General features: G+C 35.0%; 2 long non-coding RNA genes and 1 pseudogene across 3 annotated transcripts; all 3 read left to right on the top strand.

Annotated features, from left to right (window-relative positions):
- Window positions 1-7346: 7346 nt before the first annotated feature.
- Window positions 7347-11116, top strand: LOC148582962 (putative disease resistance protein RGA1; annotated as a pseudogene).
- A 1531-nt stretch (window positions 11117-12647) lies between these two features.
- On the top strand, window positions 12648-13249 carry LOC148582961 (uncharacterized). Its single transcript, XR_015909535.1, has 3 exons — window positions 12648-12850; window positions 12932-12986; window positions 13150-13249. It is a non-coding gene; the product is annotated as an uncharacterized LOC148582961 (long non-coding RNA).
- A 314-nt stretch (window positions 13250-13563) lies between these two features.
- LOC132182628 (uncharacterized) lies at window positions 13564-15090 on the top strand. Of its 2 annotated transcripts, none has more exons than XR_009440317.2 (4): window positions 13564-13706; window positions 13903-14600; window positions 14845-14973; window positions 15068-15090. It is a non-coding gene; the product is annotated as an uncharacterized LOC132182628 (long non-coding RNA). The 2 variants fall into 2 exon arrangements; XR_015909533.1 differs by having other exon boundaries at window positions 13903-14770.
- Window positions 15091-16551: the final 1461 nt, after the last annotated feature.

Below are 16551 nucleotides of genomic sequence, written 5' to 3'. Positions count from 1 at the left end.
TTCTTTTGTTATGTTTTTTATGTGATTGTTTTCAACTATTTCTATGTTGGTATCTTAGGGTCAGAGATGTAAATAGGTGCAACATCTATGTATAGACAGTATAGTGACTAGAACTTCTTGTGGATTTCTGCTCATCTTGTGTACAGTTAAATAAGCAAATGCTTTGAAATTGAAGTTGTTGAACGGAAGTGGGTAAATGTCTTTAACAGAATTAGTGGCAACCTTCGCTGTGGTTGAGCTTTTTGAGCGTCAGGTTATTTTTCCCTTACTTCCAGTAATTTGTTTTTTTGAAGATCCTAAATGCCCACCCTCAACTACTCATCAGAAGCATGAGGGCATCGACATTACCTGCATCTGTAAGTGGCAAATGATTCTCAAACTTTCAAAATTTCAGTTTTACGGTTTCAGATTGTTTCAAAAATTAGGTCAGTCCTGAAAAAGACAATACACAATTACAAACGATGCTGTTTAAACAAGTCTTTAATTATATATACAAAACACTCCCACTACAAAAAAATGGGATTTTCTGACGTGGTTACAGTAAATATTTTGTTGCCACGTCAGCAATATTTTGATGTGGGAATTTTACCACGTCAGAAAATAATTTTATGAGGTGGGAATAGTACCACGTCAGAATTTTTTGACGTGTTAAAACAAACACGTCAGAAAATTCTGACGTGGTACTATTCCCACGTCAGAAAATTATTACAGATTTAGCAATTTCAAAAAATTATATATTTTCTGACGTGGCCACATTTACCACGTCAGAATTTTTCTGACATTGGAATGTGCCACGTCAGAAAATTCTGACGTGACACAGTGTCACGTCAGAAAATTTATGACGTGCTACAGTACCACGTCAGAAAATTATATATATATATAATTTTATATTTATTTCTGACGTGCCAGGTGTTGCACGTCAGGAAATTATATATATATGGCACATCAGAAAATTACCTCGATTAGCCCCCAATAGGTGGGATTTTGAACTTCTTTCCCTCTTTTTATTTCCCCCCTCAACTTTTTCCCACTTATTATTTTTTACCTCTTCATTTTTTTTTCCGAGCACATTCTCTCTCCTGTCTCAATCTCCTTGCTTCTGTGCAGTATGCACGGCACCTCTAAAGGATGAAGAAAAACAGAAGGTGAAGGGGAAAAATTGAGAAGCATGCAGCAGATCGAAGAAAGGAGAAGAAGAAGAAAAAGAAAAGGAGAAGAGAAGAAAAAAAAGAAAAGGAGAAGAGAAGAAAGAAGAAAAAAATAGAAAAAAAAGGAGAAGAGAAGAAGAAGAAGAAGAAGAGGAGAAGATCGATAAGAAGATTTGTTGGGCTTTTCAGATTGATTTTTTTGATTTCTTGATGGTTGGTTTTGATGTTTTGAAGATGTTTTCGGTTTGAGTTTTTGAAATATTTTCAAAAACTCAAACCATGGTGCAGATCTGCACCACGGAGATCGAAAAGAAGAGGGAGAGACTGAGAAAATTAAATGGAGAAATGGGAGCTAGAGCTGGAGAAAAGAAGAGAAAGAGAGAATTGAGAAAAGAAGAAAGGGAGTGGCCAGCCATGGTGCAGAGAAATGTGTTTCTTTGCACGGCAGCTCCCTCACGCGTGAGGGAGCTGCCGTGCAGAGGAATTCTACAAGTAATCATAGTAAAACTAACTTTATTCTTTCGTAATTCCTCCTTCTCCTCTTTTTCTTTTTGCAACTCCTACGTACTCTTTATAATCTGTTGATGTCTCATCTCACTCTTTGCTCTACTGCCACTCTATTACATAATTAAATGATTATTAGTTTAAGTTTATTATATCACACAAAAAATTAAATGCATCATCATATATATTATTTGATAGAGATGATATATAAGAAAAAGTTGAATACGTAAAATTGTTTAATTAGTAAGGGTTTTGTCAAAATCTTATAAAAAATACTTATTTTCATATAAAGATTAAACAAAACTAAATCTTGATTTAGAATAAGTTTGGTAGTTTATAATATTATGAAAATTTGTTTGGTTGATGAAATACTATCTTATTTCAACTAGGTGACCATGTCTCGTGAATCCGGTGGATATTTGAAAACTATTGGTTAAGGGTTTTTTGAGCTAAAAAGGCCTGAAACTGCCTCATCTCAAGATATGGTGAAATGTATGATGGTTTACACTAATTAGATATAGAAATTCTTATTGTGAAAGTTAAACACATATGCTCTAGCGTGTACAACTAGGACACTTTGAGAATTTCTTTAGAGAAAATAAAGCACACCCTAGACAACCATAGATTGATAGAAACCAAATGAATATTGTAAGTGGGTGGGTGAAGGCCGGCGAGGGAAATAAAAAGAAAGTAAATTGGGTGGATGAAGGAAACATCTCCCCGACACTTGACGTTACACCAACTTTAATTTGTATTCTTATGCATCACGACGCCTACATCTTGTCTGTATTCTTAGAAATTGATGAGGACACCATATTTAATTTACATTCGCACAATAATTCAAACTTTATAATACATTAATCATCTTGTATTCAAAATAGGTAGCTCTCTCCACTCCATACCATTATTAATAAATTTAAGGCTGTTAATTAAGTGAGCGAAACCCTCGCGAGCGAGCTCGGACTCGACTCGTATAAGCTCGGTTCGTGCTCAATTTGATTATTAAATGAGGCATTTTGTGAACACAAATACTGGCTCGAATATTAAACGAAGCAAGTTCGGCTTGACTCGGTTAAGCTCGTGAGCAGGTCGTATAAGGCTCAAATTGGCAGTTGTTCACATAACCAATTTCCTTCCCCTCACTTAATTTATTAATTAACTACCAAAAATGAAAAATGTTCATAAGATCATTTTGAACCATATTAGATTACTCAATAGCATGAACCCACACATCAAATAAATTTAGAAATTCATAAAGTTTAATCTTTATAAATTGGAACTTGTTAAATATTGGTTCCCATAGATGTAGTTTAAAACAAAATGAACTATAAAGGGAAAAAAATTATCAAAATGAAAGTCTAGATTAAATTATCATAAATTTAATCCTTTAGCGACTACTTTTGGTCGCTGTTAAAGACCATATTTCTTGTAGTCCGTAGAGATAAAAATTAATAACATATGAACACTTCAAATATGGGATAAAATTAAGGGATAATGCATCATAAATCCTTGAAAAAAGGCACGATTTGAAATAATCCTCACTTTTTATAATTCTAACTTCCGTTGCTTCACTTTGTGTTAATTCGAGAAAGATTCCTCTTTGAGTTTGTTGTCCAAATTTTCTGTAGACGGTTAGTACTTAGTGCCACATCACCTTGAATTAATACTTTTTAGAAATTAAAATTTTAAAATTAAATTTTCTACATAAAATCTTTTTTTAAAAAAAAGTCACAAAGGGGCATTCCTTTCGTTGGCCACCTCAGCAGTGGACCAGTGGTGGTGCTCCCTTGGGAGTTGGGGGTGGCTCAGCACCCCCAAAACGTTTCACGGTGAGAAGACTAACAAACACGTTCTGAAGGTGGAAAAAGTTGGGAAAGGGAGTGGTTTGAGTAGAAGAAATTATTTGATTTTCTGATTCCTGCTAATTTTTTTTTTTGTTGAAATATAATAGAGGTGTAAAAAATTAAATGAAAGTCGTTTGTGTAATATTGGATGATGAGGATTGAGGGCCAAAACTCATTCGTCGACCGACAAAATCCACATACTCATTTTTACACTCAACCCACAATATTTAATTAATACTACTAACCCATATATTATTATTTTAACTTAATTACCTATTATTAGTTTGATCTAAATAAATTCTTTGGGTATCTAATCTATCTAATTAAATTACTTCATTTCTTAAATCACCCAATTATCTTATCATCAAATTAATATCTCTAAAATAATGGTTTTAAAATCTATGGCGCTACATCCTACCCACCTTATTGGAATTTCATTATTGAAATTAAAGCCAATAAATTATCATCTAACTTCTAATTGAGCGACTCAGATTTTAATGTAGCGTCCAACTATTAATTCTCAAGTATAGATTTTGCTCTAATTCTCCAAAGTTAATTCGATATATATATATTAAAAACCTCAATATTCAATCTCTTAATTCTAAAGTTGATCCCAAGATGAGAAATCAAAAATGTAGGAAAATCCTCTATTTTATAAGCACAAGACCTATTAATTTGTGCTTCGCATCCCAATTAAATGTTTGAGCTGGATGCACTCTACACTAGAGTTTCACCGTGAAAACACTAATAAACGTGTTCTGAAGGTGGAAAAAGTTGGACAAGGGGGTGGTTTGAGTTGAAGAAGTTATTTAATTTTCTTATTCCTACTAATTTTCAGTTGAAATATAATAGAGGTGTAAGAAATTAAATGAAAAATCTTGTGTGTAATATTAGATGATGAGGGCCAAAACTAATGACACATGTTGACCCTTGAACGCAGTCACCATGTGATCGCATCTGGTCAATTCAATGGATATTTGAAAGGATTAAATGTCTTTTCCGTATTTGTAGTTTAGGCTAAAATCAATCCGCTATTTAGATTTCAGAAAGTGTCATAAGTAGTACTTCTAATAAACCGAAATATCCGTTCCAAATATCATCTAATTTTTTAACAGAGCTTCACATTACCGCCAGTAATAGACGCATCTTCAGACCGTGAGGAAAATAAACCTTGCACAAAGCTCCCACATGTCGAGTATGTTTCCTACCTTTCACTTCATATAGTATCTACACTCCTCTAATAAATTGTTTTTTTTTTTTTAATAAAAAAAAAAATCCCTATGTTTCCATATTAAATTTATATTCCACAATTGGTAACATTAGGTAATAGACTTATGATAGACCAGGAGGCAGGAAGTCAATCCAATCCTTAATTTTCATAAAAAAAAAAAATTCAATACGAATTTTGCATTACTCTGTTAGGATTTTCTAGTGTCAAATGCAGATCATGTTAAACGATTTGGACGAACTATTTTCATTATTATTGCTATTGGGGCCTAATTGCTAGCTGGTTCGTTCAAGAAAGGAACTTACACTTTTAGTATTTAATTTCATTGGTAATTTTGAGTTATTGTTGAGTTTATTGTTTGATTTTTTTGATGGACGCGTGCTTAGGAAGCAGCAATTCATGAAATGGGTTATGGGAATCATGTGGGGATTCTGAACCAAATTTGGCAACTATGGACCTATGGTACTCTTGGAGTAGCATCTTAAGCATTGAGCTTGTAATGATCTTCTCAAAGATCATAAGGATCTGAAAGTTGAAGTGGTAGGATGCTTGACAGGAGGAGGATCTTGACGTTCTTGTGAAGAGGGTAATCATGATCATCATGTTATTTTCTGTTATTTTCCATGCCTCCAGTCACTCTAAATTAAGTGAATTTTTTTTTCCCCTATTAAAGGAAACCGTGGGGTCCGGTGGGGAAGAGGTAGAATATAAGCTGAAAGTGGAGCCCCCTCAAGAGTCGTTCGGGTATTGGAATTTCTATATGTTTTTTAAAATGTGTTTGATATGTTTGTTTGGATTAGAAGCACGAGCTTGATATTTAAATCTGGAGATGCACACATTAATAGTGAAACTGGCCACAATACAAGCAAAAGTCAAGACATCAATCATTTTAATTAAGCCATACAAACATGTAAAATAACAGATGTGAACACCCTGAAATTTTTGAAATTGCTCAAACACCCCTCTAAATTCAACAACCCCTTTTTAGGATGAGCTTGTTTTAGTGTAAATCACCTTGATTTTTATTAATACATTGATGGAGTTGGATGAGGTTATAGCTCAGTTTAACTCTACCGGATCTTAGTTTGATAGAAATTAATTGCTTCTTCTTTGGCTGTTCTCTTAACTTGGACGTGAAGAAACAAAAAAATATTTGAATATATACCTTTGGATGTTACCAAGGCCCCTGCTGCTATCCATGACCAAACAGAGTTACTCAAATCAAAAGGTGAAAAGGGTACCTGTTTTTGCTTAGAAACTGTGTCAAGCAAGCCCAAAAATCCAGGATCATGGTCAACCTCTAACTTTCTTTATAAAGAGTATTTAACTTATTTGATGTGAATAAATTATATAAATTAATTTTAAAAAAATATATATATACCTTTATTTCTACAAGTAAACATAGTAAAACTAATTTTATTCTTTTCATAATTCCTTCTTCTCCTCTTTTCCTTCACAACTCCTACTCGTTATAATCTATTGATCTCTCATCTCACTCTTTGCTCTACTACAACTCTATTACATTTTCTTTTTATACCTACTCTTAAAGTATTAATTAAATGATTATTAGTTTAAGTTTTTTATATCACACAAAAAATTAAATTCATCATCATATTATTTTGTTAGAGATGATATATAAGCAAAAGTTGAATACGTAAAATTGTTTTGTCAAAATCTTATAAAAAATACTTATTTCATATACAAATTAAAAAAAAAAAAAAAAAACTAAATCTTGATTTAGAATAAGTTTGGTAGTTTATAATATTATGAAAATTTTTACTGTCTTATTTCAACGAAGTGACCAAGTCCCATGAATCCAGTGGATATTTCAAAATTATTGGTTAGAGTTTTTTTGTTAGCCAAAAAGGCTTGACACGGCCTAATCAAGATATGGGTGAGATTCATTGTGGTTTACACTAATTAGGCATAAAAATTCTTATTGTGAAAGTCAAACACATATGCTCTAGCGTGTACTAGCTAGGAATGGTACAAAAATGGTTAGATGATGATAAGATTTAAGATGTAAAATATGAGAGAAACGTGCATGGCCAAGTTAGATGTGATGGACTCTTTTCAAATATAATTTCAAGTTAACGATGCAGGATGCAGCCAGTGAATATCACCCCTATGAATATCAATCACTAATCACTACAACCAACCATATATAGATTGATAGAAACCAAATGAATATTGTAAGTGGGTGGGTGAAGACCAGCAAGGGAAATAAAAAAGAAAGTAAATTGGGTGAAGAAATGAAGCAACTCCCCGACACTTGACGTTACACCAACTTTTGCTGTGGACAACGCCTACATCTTGTCTATATTCTTAGAAATTGATCAGGACACTATATATATTTAATTTGCATTCGCACAATAATTCAAACTTTATAATATAGTAATACATTAATAATCTTGTATTCAAACTCGATGGCTCTCTCCGTATATAATAATATTTTTTGTTATGATTTTTTCTTTCTGGATTTTTTATGGGCATGTTGGTTCTTTTTATGGCAATTGACCATGTCCATCCCTTCACAGCAAGCACATCTTCCTTAATTCTACGCTCCAAGTTCAACACCTCTAAACAGCCGCTTTTAGCATTCACTCAATTTACCAACAATAAATGGCCGAACCAGCTCTGTTCCACATTTATGCGAGTATCATTAGGAGTTTGGGATCTCTTGCTCTTCAAGAGATTGGACTTCTATGGAGTTTCAAAGATGAGCTTCAAAAGCTTAGAGACACCGTTTCCACTATCCAAGCTGTGCTTTTGGATGCAGAGGAGAAGCAGGCCCAGAACCTTGCGATCAAAGATTGGCTTCAAAAGCTGAAGGATGCCATGTACGACGCCGACGACTTGTTGGATGACTTCTCCACTCAACTTCTACGAAGACAAGTGATGACAAGGGACAGAAGATGGCAAAAGAGGTAAATTCATATATAAATGTGCATAATTTACATGATGATGTTCTCTGTGACTAAAGCATTCCCAGACCAAGATAAAAATATTTATCACAACACAAGCCAGAGAAAATATATATCATTTTACGTAGTTTAAAATTTCTCAACAACAATTCAAAAGAATAAATCCACAACAACAATTTGTTCTTTATAATGTTAAACCCAACTATCCAACGGTACAGAAATTCTAAAAGATCACAATATGACCGGATTCAAATGGATTGTTTACAGGTATGCATCTTCTTTTCCAAATCGAACCAGCTTGTATATGGCCTTAAAATAGGTCATAGGATCAAGGCAGTTAGGGCGAGACTGGATGAAATTGCAGATGATAAGATCAAATTTGGCTTCATTGAACGCCTTATAGTGACACATGAGTTTGAGCATAGGAAAAGAGAAGACACACACTCTTTTGTTCTTGAGGAACAAGTCATTGGGCGAGATGATGAAAAGAAGGCAATTAAAGAGTTGTTATTGGATTCCAATGTAGAAGAGAATGTTTCTGTCATTCCCATAGTTGGGATTGGTGGACTAGGTAAGACCACACTTGCTCAATATGTGTTCAATGACGAGGAAGTCAAAAGACATTTTGAGCTAAGACTCTGGGTGTGCGTCTCTGATCCATTTGATGTGAAAACTATTGTTACAAAGCTCATAGAATCTGCAACTAAAAAGAGACCTGAAAGCCTCGAGATGGATTTGTTACAAAGTCAGCTTCGAGCAGAAATTGATGGGAAGCTATATTTACTTGTTTTAGATGATGTATGGAGCGAGAATCGCGGTACATGGTTGAACTTGGAAACACTTTTATCGGGTGGCCTGAAGGGAAGCAAAGTTTTGATTACTACACGTAGCAAAAGAGTTGTAGAGATTACAGGCGCAATGTTGCCATTTCTCTTGGGAGGTCTATCTGAAAGCAATTCTTGGAATTTATTTAAGAAAATGGCATTTAAAGACGGGGAAGAGCCAAAGAATCCAAAGCTAGTAGAAATAGGAAGGGATATCGTACAAAAGTGTGCACAAGTTCCTCTTGCTATAAGGAGCATTGGGAGTCTATTATACTTCAAAAATTCTGAAGCTGATTGGTTCTACTTTAAAAACCATGAACTTTACAAAATAACTCAACAAGAACATGATATTTTTCCAATACTTAAGTTGAGTTATGATCATCTCCCGTCACAGTTGAAGCAATGTTTTGCTTTTTGTTCGTTGTTTCCAAAAGATTATGAAATTGAAGTGGAGGTGTTGATTCATCTATGAGCGGCTCAAGGCTTTCTTCATTCATCATATGGAAACAGACATCTTGAAGATATTGGTTGCGAGTATTTTATGGATTTGCTTTGGAGGTCATTTTTCCAAGACGTACAAAGAGATGGACTTGGTGTAAAAAAGTGCAAAATGCATGACCTTATTTATGATCTTGCACAATTAATAGCAGGTGAGGAGTACACAATTTTATATCCAGATGGAGAAAACATAGTTGGAAGAACTCGTCATGTTGCATTTCATTCTTCAAATTCATTACCGGATATTCCCGCTCTTTTGCTCAAGGCTAACAAAATGAGAACAGTTCTTCTACGAATTCCAATACTTCCAAGACTTGATGATGAGCTCAACGTGAACAATGACATACTTGAGTCGAATAAGCCAGTCTCTGATACACTTATTTCAAGTTTTAAATACTTGCGTCAGTTGCGTGCTTTGAATTTGAGTCGATCGAATATTCAAAAAGTGCCAAATTTCATTGGCAAGTTAGAGCATTTAAGATTTCTAGATTTGTCTAGGAATGAAGATATCAAACTACTCCCTGCTTCGATAACTAAATTGCAGAATTTGCAAACACTAAGACTTGATTATTGTCGTGGGCTTAAAGAACTGCCAGGAGACACTAGAAACTTAATCAGCCTTAGGCATCTTCGGCTAGATGGGTGTAAAAGCTTGACTCATATGCCTCATGGATTGGGAAAGTTGACCGCTCTCCAAACACTGTCGCTATACATTTTAGGGAAGAAAAAGAGTTCTCTCTCCAAGCCAATGGGTGGACTAGGGGATCTGGATGGTTTAAATCAGTTGAGAGGAGTGTTACGGATCAAGGGTTTAAAGCACTCGAGATCTTCTCCATCAGAAGCAAAGGCTGCCAACTTGGAGAGGAAGCAACATCTTCAATGGGTGATATTAGAGTGGGACCTAGAATCTGGTGATGAAAGTGATAAGGCAATTGTAAATGATGAACAATTGTTGCAAAACCTTCGGCCACACCTAAATTTGAAAATATAAAATATAGTTGGGTATGCAGGTGTGATGTTATGTAGTTGGGTGTCCTCACTCTCAAATTTGACTACTATTCGAATATGGGATTGTAAATGGCTTCAACATATCCCACCAATGGACCGATTCCCTTTTCTGAAGCATCTTTCTCTTCAAAACTTGAGTAAGCTGGAGTACATAAGCAATGATGGTAGTGACGTGTCCTCTTCTCCCCTCAAATTTCTCACACTATTTAATTTGCCAAAGTTGAGGGGATGGTGAAAGACGAGGGAAACAAATCATCTTCCATTATTCCCTTCATTTCCTTCCCTTTCTCATTTATTTATCAGGAATTGCCCTATGATGTCCCTAACAACACCCACCTCTTCCTCTCCCCTTTCCGATCTCTCCAAATTGAAGTATCTTTATCTTGTGGAATTAGAGGAACTTGAATATCTGCCACAAGAGTGGCTGCAAAACCTCACTTCTTTTGAGACCCTGGGGATTTGGAATTGTCGTAAAATGCGAATATCCATGTCTGCACTCTTTCAGCATCTCACCTCCCTTGAAAATCGGTCTATTCTTGGTTGCAAAGAACTTATTAGCAATGAGAATGAAGATGGCACACATGGCCTTGGACCTACAAGATTTGGTCATCTATCTATAGTAGACATTCCAAATTTGGTTTCTCTCCCAAGAGAGCTTAGCGATGTTACCACTCTACAAGGGCTTCAAATTATGGTTTGCCCTAGTTTGGTGTCTTTACCAGAGTGGATAGGCAATTTCACTTCACTTCAGGAGCTTGGAGTCGTAAATTGTCCAAATTTAATGTCACTGCCTGAAGGTATGCACCGCCTCACCTGTTTACGTCGTTTGACAATTGCAGAGTGTCCTTGCTTGGAGGAGAGATGTGAACAAGGAATGGGAGAGGATTGGCCAAAGATTGCTCATGCCCCAAACTTTCGTAAAGGCGGCGATGGTAATCTTAAAGAATGGATAGCAAGCCGAGCTTGCCAATATCTTGAGGTTTTTAAGTCACCAATTAGACAATCATTTTTCTTCTTCTTTTTGTTCCTCTTTATTTTACTATGTCAGGCTTTTGATATATATCTTATTTGATTTCATATGCAGGAAGCATTTAAGGTTTCACGTATGGACGCTTCTTCAGACCTTGCCGACAATTAGATTTGTGCAAAGCTCTAACATTTACAGTATTTTTTCCTATCTTTCACTTCAATGGCATTTCCAGTATTGTTTTCTTCTTTTAGTTTTTCAACATTTCTTTCGTTTCCATTTGAAATTTCAATTCTACAAACGGTAGCATCATGTATTAGGTAGAAGACTTATAATTAATAGATGAGGGAAGTCAATCCCATTCCAAAATTTCACAAAAATTTAATACAAATTTGCATTACTATGTTAGGATTTTCTCAGTGTCAAATGTAGATTTTGTTGAACGAACGGATAAAATTTACATTTTTATTATTTTCATTGAAAATTTTTGGGTTATTGTTGAATTTATTATTTTGTTTTTTGATTGAAAGCAGCAATTCATGAAATGGGTTGTGGGAATCATGTGGATATTTCTAAAATCTGCTTGGATAAGACAAATTCATTTCTTCAAAGAGACTTGGTATAATTGTGTTTCCCTCTTTTTTCTTGATGGTGGAATTGTATTAGTGATACATATACTGATGTTAAAATGTCAAATGTTATTCCTTCTTCCTTATTTCACTTGCAGAAACAATTGAAGCAATTGAAGCATTTCTGATTTATGATTTTAGAGAATTTCTAATTTATCGGATTTCATATACAGAAACAATTGAAGCACTGACATACATGGATTTAAGATTTGGAGCCAACTCAAAACTTTTTCACTTTGCAGCTAAGCATTGAGTTGAGAAGTCGGGAATTTGAGATGGAAAAATTAAGAAAAATCTATATGATTCTTGGAATATCATCTTAAGGCTTGGTCTTTTAATTATCTTCTCAAAGATCATAAGATGCTGAAAGCTGAAGCAGTAGATATTAGACTTGGAGTGAATCAGGAGGCGTTTGTGAAAACGGTGCTCCATGTCAATTGCCGAAAAAAGAGACAATTCCTCTTATACGTGTTGGCCTGTAACTTTTATTTGTCTTTGCTCCTGGTCCCATGTTCCATTTCCTTTTGCCTTGGAATTGTGTCCTTTTCACTTAACTCACTCCTTCCTTGATCGAAAAAGTATCATTTCACAACAGAGGCCGAAGGGAGCTTTAAAATGAAGCTCTTCTTTTTTAACCTTTTGAAGGAAACCCTGGGAAAGAGGTGGGGAGCTGGGAGTTGCGCTCAAGAGTTGTTTGGGTATTTTCTAGGATTTCTATATGATTTTTAAAATGTGTTTGATGGCTTTGTTTGGATTAGAAGCACGATCTTGATATTTAAATCTAGACATGCACAACTAGTGTTTGAATATTATGAGTTAATTTTCCATTTTGTTAATGTAGAATATTTGGGTATCTTATGATTATGGGGTAGATTTAAGATTTATTCTTATACTCTGAATGCATGATACCTTATGTCCCTTGATGAGATAATATGTATTGAAAATCCATTTATATTTTTATGCCTTCTTCTGTTATTTGATGAACAAGAAAAATGGGAACAGCTTTGTGGTTTTGAATGGAGTATGTGATAGTTACATAATTTTGATAAAAATTGACATAAATTACAGGTCTGTCAGCTTGAGCAGCAACTGTTTGATCATGTTTTCCCATCCTCTTCAGAGGATGTTTCAAGTTTGGCTCCATTGATTAGTCTTCTGTTTATTAATCAAATATTCTCCTCTTTTTCCATGTGGTGCCATGGTTGAGGCTTATTCAATAGAAAGTATAATTTGTAATACAGTGGGGATCAATCAAAGTTTTCATGGCTATGATCTAGTTAGCTTAACCAACTTCAATTTCATGTGCTTTTTTGTAACTTTTCAAAGTTGAACTGAAGTTTGTGACTTTGTTCTGCAGCTTGATGTGATATTGCAACCCAGATACAAGTGAAGGAAGATGGATCTAAGAGGAGGTTTGCTACTTGTGATTCAGTTGTCTTTTAGCATTATAATTTGTTCTTCATTTTTATGTTTCTCTTGTGGACCAAAGAGTTTGAATAAAGTTTAATAATTGTTTGCAAGGAATAGGTGCATTGATCTATCATCTTATTATGCATTTTTCTCTCCAATTTACAGCTTACTTTATATAGAGACAGCTGATAGACCTGGATTACTGGTAGAAATCATCAAAATTATTGCTAATCCCATCATTGATGTGGAATCAATAGAGTGTGACGCAAAAGTATGCTCTCTCTCTCTCTCTCTCTCTCTCTCTGTGTTTAAAAATCCTATATTTAAATGCTAGTGATTGAATAAAAGAATTTTGATAGACCAGGAAGTCAATCCCATCCCAAATTTTCATAGAAACTCAAAAAAAAAATTTGCATAACTTTGAGTATTCTCATTATCAAATGCATATTCAAAGAGATTCTTTTTATTATTATTGTTACTAGAGTCATTGTTGGTGGATTGATTTTACCTTTTTACTATTCTCGTTGGAAAATTTTAGTTATTGTTGAGTTTATTATTTGGTTTTTTGATGGTCAGCAGAGACGTGCATAAAAAATCATCAATTCATGAAGTGGATGTGAGAATCATTGAGGGATTTCTACAATATTCTCGGATATGTCAGCCTCACTTGTACACAAAACAATGGAAACTATACAGAGCACTGTCATGATGAGGAAGATCGGGTGAGTAAATGGTGCAAGCATGCTGAGCCTGTGAAAGGGGACATTAAATTCAATTAACCATATTAATTTGAATTTTTAAATACTAATCTGCCTACAATTTGTTGAGCAACTTTTGTCCGCATTTAGAACTTAAAAGACATGCTCAAAAATCCCAGCTGTCCTTAAAAGCCACCAAACAAGTATTTTGCATTTGCAGGTTTCTTCCACTTGCTTGAAAGCGTTTTAATTCCAAAAGACAATGAGAATGCTTGCTTGTCTTCAAGTGAAATCGGTTGCTGTGCTCCAAGGGTATTGACTGGAATTGAAGATCATGTTAGCCAACCACTTTGTTTATGTGTCTCTTGTTAGCGCAATGCTTCAATTAGTACTGCCTTTGCATATATTTTTTGCAATTTATATTCATGGTACTGTTATATCTAAATAGGCTTTTATAAAATCCAGTGTTGAAAATTGTGTATGTAGTGCTTGAAAATTCAGCCTATTGCGCCAGGTTGCTCAGTTTCTTTCTGTGGTGGACTATGGATAGCAAAGTAATATTGCAGTATTTGCAAATTTTAAAATGATAAAAGGTAATATTGCAGAGTGCTATATATGGCTGCCATTCTTCTTATCTTTTCTTACTAATCTCTATAATCTAAACTTAGTGATTATTTCTACCGTGGTTTTATTAGGAAAAGTGAATTCCTACCTTCTCCTTTAATCAATTTTCTCCCTAAATCTTGTAACTGATGCAATTCAGAAGGTTGCTGCTGCTTATGACTGCAAAAATGTTGAATGCGTTTTTCTCCATCAGCTGAAGTAGTTTGACAGGAACTACCACTTGAAGATGAAAGCATCTAGGTTTATTTTCAGTGAAATAAATCAGATATTTCTTCCCATGCCATTCACAGCTAGGTGTGTTGTGCCTTCACCGCTTTTTTTAGAACATCGTCTTTTGGTGAATGTGTTAATCATGAACTCTGGCAGCCATATCCTGTTCTTCATGAGAAGCCTGCCGGTAGGAAACTTGTATCTGGGTTAAATGCAGAACCCTGGCCAGATTCACACAAACGCACACAGTTGATGTTAGTTTTGCTCATTTTGCAACAATGGGTTCTTGGTTTTGCATGAGATTATGTTGCTCACATCAAATTCACAGTTTTGCTAATGCTAGATGGTTCGAATGGAGTCGCATCTCATCCTCTGCAGGAGCTGCAGCCCACAAAGACAACAGATGATCCCGAAATCAAGGCCTTGTTAGCCTTGGGCACAAAGAACTAGAAGAAAGGTAAGCTGGAAGATGATAATTGGTAAACTAGAACTATATTAACCTCAGTTATGTAATGGAATTGTTATTTGTTGGGATTATTTGTGTGTTGCAGGTAAAAATGGTGACAAAGGTGAGTCAACAGAGGCCTAGCCTATGGATGCAACAACAAATGGTGCTACTGCCTATTCCAAGATTGGGATTATTTGTGTGTTCTAGGCTGGGTCGTGCTTCTTAGTGGCCTGTCTGATGGAAGAGGATTGTTAAGGATATAAATCTTGTATTTAAAATTATTCAAATCATATGTAAAAGTCAATAAGTAAAGACTTGTACTCAATTCAAATATTAAGGAAACTCAATTCAAATATTAAGGAAAGAGGTAGCGTCTAAGGCTTTAAGGTTTGGATGTAGGTCATCGATCAACTACCTTAATCTCTATCTCTTTCATTTCTTTTCTCAATCTCTTTGTATCAGAGTTTTTTGGCTAACACCAAGATTGATTCCAAATGGTGAAGTCCAAATTTTGGTCATAGTAGCCGTTAGGACCGTTACAATTCAACCTACAGTAGCCATTCTTCAGCCACTGGATATTCAAGATGAACAATCGGTAACAGAGCGTTCATGTTGCAGGGCATGTTAAAGATATAAATCATTTGTGATAAATGTTAATTTGTACTTTCTAAATCAAGGAATTTGGATAATATTTATTAACCATAATTTAAGGGATATGTTTGTATTTAAAATTATTCAAATCACATTGTACTCAAATCAAATATTAAGGAAAAAGGTATCCTATAAAGCTTTAGCTGTAGAGATAGTCCATAGGACAAATCACCTTAACCTCTATTTTCTGTCTCTTTCATCTCTTTCCTCAATCTCTTTAGATTAGTATTAGTTTCTATAAGGATAATAGATCATGATGTCAAGTATATTGCCTTCATGAGCAGCACTGTTTCTATGGAACCAAGGATGCTCACAAGCCACAGCTCATATTTTAGAACCTTCAATACTTGAAGGACACGCCCAAAAAGAAAAAGTAAAAAGGTAGGTTAAAGTAACAATTATGGGATCACCGATCACACTCCATCAACTGTATGTGATCCCATGCTTGATACTTTAACATTCCTTTTACTTTTTCCTTTCGGGGCTTAACCTGTCTATTGAAGCTAGGTTCTAAAGTATGAGATAAATGCAAATGGCCACACCTAGGCTATCAAATATACACCAAACACATCTTCCTAATACACCCCTACACGTCAACAGCGGCTTTGAAATGGCCGAGGCAATTCTATTCGACACTGCTGTGAGTATCAGTAAGAGTTTGGGCCCTCTGGCTCTCCAAGAGGTTGGGCTGCTATGGGCATTCAAAGACGAGCTTCAAAAGCTCGGAAATATGGTTTCCACTATCCAAGCTGTGCTTTTGGATGTAGAGGAGCAGCAGTCCCAAACACTGAAATTATAATTGTGGCCGCCTTTCCATCGTGTGTGTGTGTGTCTATATATATATATATATATATATATATATATGGTAATAATCAGACTATTACCTTGTTCAACAAGAGATTTGTTAATGATGCTCTTGCAAAAAAATACAGATTT

Source organism: Corylus avellana (genome assembly GCF_965113065.1).
Source record: "Corylus avellana chromosome 5 unlocalized genomic scaffold, dhCorAvel1.hap1.2 SUPER_5_unloc_3, whole genome shotgun sequence".
Taxonomy (NCBI): domain Eukaryota; kingdom Viridiplantae; phylum Streptophyta; class Magnoliopsida; order Fagales; family Betulaceae; genus Corylus; species Corylus avellana.
The sequence above is the reverse complement of the archived record's forward strand: the minus strand, read 5'-3'. Positions and strand labels throughout refer to the sequence as shown.